This window comes from Mizuhopecten yessoensis, unplaced genomic scaffold, assembly GCF_002113885.1.
Source record: "Mizuhopecten yessoensis strain PY_sf001 unplaced genomic scaffold, ASM211388v2 scaffold10797, whole genome shotgun sequence".
In the NCBI taxonomy this organism is placed as follows: Eukaryota; Metazoa; Mollusca; class Bivalvia; order Pectinida; family Pectinidae; genus Mizuhopecten; species Mizuhopecten yessoensis.
Genome location: NW_018408726.1, coordinates 1,339,545 through 1,344,195, shown reverse-complemented (window position 1 = coordinate 1,344,195; position 4,651 = coordinate 1,339,545).

The following is a 4,651-nucleotide window of genomic DNA, read 5'->3' as shown; positions in this document are numbered from 1 at the left end:
AGGTAACATCGTTAATACCTAGGTAACACCGTTAATACCTAGATAACACTGTTAATACCTAGGTTATATCGTTAATACCTAGATAACACTGTTAATACCTAGGTAACACTGTTAATAGCTAGGTTACACTGTTAAAACCTAGGTTACACAGTAAAAACCGAGGTAATATTGTTAAAACCTAGGTAACACTGTTTATACCTAGGTAACATTGATTAACATTGTTAATATCTAGGTAACATTGTTAATACCTAGGTAACATTGTTAATACCTAGCTAACACCTTTGATACCTAGGTTACACTGTTAATACATGTGTCACATTTTTAATACCTAGGTAACATTGTTAATACATAGGTAACACTGTTAATACCTAGATAACACTGTTAATACCTAGGTTATATCGTTAATACATAGATAACACTGTTAATACCTACGTAACACTGTTAATACCTAGGTTACACTGTTGATACCTAGGTAACACTGTTAATACCTAGGTTACATTGTTAATACCTCGGTTACATCGTTAATACCTAGGTTACATTGTTAATACCTAGGTTACACTGTTAATAGCAAGGTAACATCGTTAATACCTAGGTAACACCGTTAATACCTAGATAACACTGTTAATACCTAGGTTATATCGTTAATACCTAGATAACACTGTAAATACCTAGGTAACACTGTTAATAGCTAGGTTACACTGTTAAAACCTAGGTTACACAGTAAAAACCTAGGTTACACAGTAAAAACCGAGGTAATATTGTTAAAACCTAGGTAACACTGTTTATACCTAGGTAACACTGATTAACATTGTTAATATCTAGGTAACATTGTTAATACCTAGGTAACATTGTTAATACCTAGCTAACACCTTTGATACCTAGGTTACACTGTTAATACATGTGTTACATTTTTAATACCTAGGTAACATTGTTAATACATAGGTAACACTGTTAATACCTAGATAACACTGTTAATACCTAGGTTATATCGTTAATACATAGATAACACTGTTAATACCTAGGTAACACTGTTAATACCTAGGTTACACTGTTGATACCTAGGTAACACTGTTAATACCTAGGTTACATTGTTAATACCTCGGTTACATCGTTAATACCTAGGTTACATTGTTAATACCTAGGTTACACTGTTAATAGCAAGGTAACATTGTTAATACCTAGGTTACACTGTTAATACCTAGGTTACATTGTTAATACCTAGGTTACACTGTTAATACCTAGGTAACACTGTTAATACCTAGGTTACATTGTTAATACCTAGATTACATTGTTAATACCTAGATTTCATTGTTAATACCTAGGTTACATTGTTAATACCTGGGTTACATTGTTAATACCTAGGTTACATTGTTAATACCTAGGTTACACTGTTAATACCTAGGTTACATTGTTTATACCTCGGTTACATCGTTAATACCTAGGTAACATTGTAAATACCTAGGTAACATTGTTAATACCTAGGTAACATTGTTAATACCTAGGTAACACCTTTGATACCTAGGTTACATTGTTAATACCTAGGTTACATTGTTAATACCTAGATTACATTGTTAATACCTAGATTTCATTGTTAATACCTAGGTTACATTGTTTATACCTAGGTTACACTGTTAATACCTAGGTTACATTGTTAATTCCTAGGTTACATTGTTAATACCTAGATTACATTGTTAATACCTAGATTTCATTGTTAATACCTAGGTTTCATTGTTAATACCTGGGTTACATTGTTAATACCAAGGTTACATTGTTAATACCTAGGTTACACTGTTAATACCTAGGTTACACCGTTAATACCTTGGTTACATCGTTAATATTTAGGTAACACTGTATATATGTACCTAGGTAACACCGTTTATACCTAGGAGACAACGCTAATACCTAGGTTACACCGTTGATACCTAGGGTACACCGTTAATACCTAGGTTACACCGTTAATACCTAGGTTACACCGTTAATACCTAGGTAACACTTTTAATACCTAGGTAACACTGTTAATACCTAGGTTACACTTTTAATACCTACGTTACACCGTTAATACCTAGGTAACACTGTTAATACCTAGGTTACACCGTTAATACCTATATAACACTGTTAATACCTAGGTTACACTGTTAATACCTAGGTTACACTGTTAATACCTAGGTTAAACCGTTAATACATGTACCTTGGTTACATCGTTTATACCTAGGTAACACTGTATATACCCAAGTAACACCGTTTGTACCTAGGAGACAACGTTAATACCTAGGTTACACCGTTAATACCTATATAACACTGTTAATACCTAGGTCACACTGTTAATACCTAGGTTACACCGCTAATGCCTAGGTCACACTGTATATGCCTAGGTAACACTGTTAATACCTAGGTTACACTGCTAATACCTAGGTCACACTGTTAATACCTACGTTACACCGCTAATACCTAGGTCACACCGGTAATACCTAGGTAACACTGTTAATACCTAGGTTACACCGTTAATACCTATGTTACACTGTTAATACCTAGGTTACACCGTTAATACCTAGGTTACACCGTTAATACCTATATAACACTGTTAATACCTAGGTCACACTGTTAATACCTAGGTTACACCGCTAATAGCTAGGTCACACCGGTAATACCTAGGTCACACTGTTAATACCTACGTTACACCGCTAATACCTAGGTCACACTGTATATGCCTAGGTAACACTGTTAATACCTAGGTTACACCGTTAATACCTAGGTAACACTGTTAATACCTAGGTTACACCGCTAATACCTAGCTCACACCGGTAATACCTAGGTCACACTGTTAATACCTAGGTTACACCGCTAATACCTAGGTCACACTGTATATGCCTAGGTAACACTGTTAATACCTAGGTTACACTGTTAATACATAGGTTACACCTCTAATATCTAGGCAACACTGTATATACCTAGGTAACACCGTTTATACCCAAGTAACACCGTTTGTACCTAGGAGACAACGTTAATACCTAGGTAACACTGTTTGTACCTAGGAGACAACTTTAATACCTAGCTAACACTGTTTGTACTTAGGAGACAACGTTAATACCTAGGTTACACCGTTAATACCTAGATAACACTTGTAATACCTAGGTAACACTGTTAATACCTAGGTTACACTGTTAATACCTAGGTTACACCGCTAATACCTAGGTAACACTGTTAATACCTAGGTTACACCGTTAATACCTAGGTTACACCGTTAATACATGTACCTTGGTTACATCGTTAATACCTTGGCAACACCGTTTATACCCAGGTAACACTGTTTGTACCTAGGAGACAACGTTAATACCTAGGTAACACCTTTGATACCTAGGTTACACCGTTAATACCTAGGTTACACCGTTAATACCTAGGTTACACAACATGCGTTTATTAAAAGAAAATATTCTTCATTAAACTCTGGATGGTCGATAGTATAACGGAAAGCGCACTCGTTTTTTTAACAAAATTGACGGGGTTCGATTCCCGATTGGACGTGAATAGGTATTTGGTCACCTGCCCGATCACGTTGGTTTTCATCTGTGATTAATATAAGTTGGAAAAAGTTGTTTCATAATTGTTTTAAAATGAATAAAGTTTATATATACGTTACATCTTATTATGATACAATGTCGTGCGTGATGTAATGACATAAGCCTTCCCTGCTGTACATAACTTATCATTATTGCTCCTGTATGTAAAACAGATACCTGGAATCGTGACGTCATATCTATACCACATGTGGTACAGGAAACACTTAAACTTCCGGTGCTTCTGGTTTCTCTTCCGGCTTTTTGTCAGTGTTTTGTAATGTCTTCCGGTCAATGTGATTTTCTAGAGATATATAAAAACTTTCCTATGTCTATGTCGCCTCAGTTCCTGGTCTCATTCCATATTGAACTGAGTTCCGAAATTGTCCCGGTGTGTTGACGTTTTAAATTATTTGTCTTGTTCAACATGACATGCTTGTAATTACTAAAATTAACAATGACATAGACTGTAATTTATGTCCAAGTCGCTGACTATGTGCATATGCAGTTTGCACACGACCGACATTCTGTTCTATAATCCACTTTAAAAAGATTCCTGATACTGACCAGGTGTTTTGTCTGCACCGTCGTATCAGAAGTCACGAACATACATTATCTGACATCGCCTATAATGTAAGCACAATATTTCTTAAACACTTAAAACGAAATATAACATATGGAAAGATATCGGAACAAATCAAATGAAATATATACTACAGCGTCACCATACTATAACAAAGTCATACACTAGAAATAGGGGAGGCACCAAAACAACAGAATAGCTTCATTTACCTCCCCTAGATAGATGGTAACCGGGGCATGTTTAGCTGCGTCGTAATATTTTTCATAAGTAGATTTTTATGTATTTGCTTGGTTTTTAACCTTGCAAATTACTACAAATTCTAACAGATGACTAGTAGCTGGAATCTGTTGAAATTTCATAATCGATAGTTGGATTAACAATAATTTATAATCCGTGTGATATTATTCTGTTTCAATTGATAACTCTTTCCCTTTGACTATGTATTGGGATAAATGTACCGCAATAAATTCTGTCTTTATTGCAGTATACTTCAGGCGTATTGTGACACCCCTAA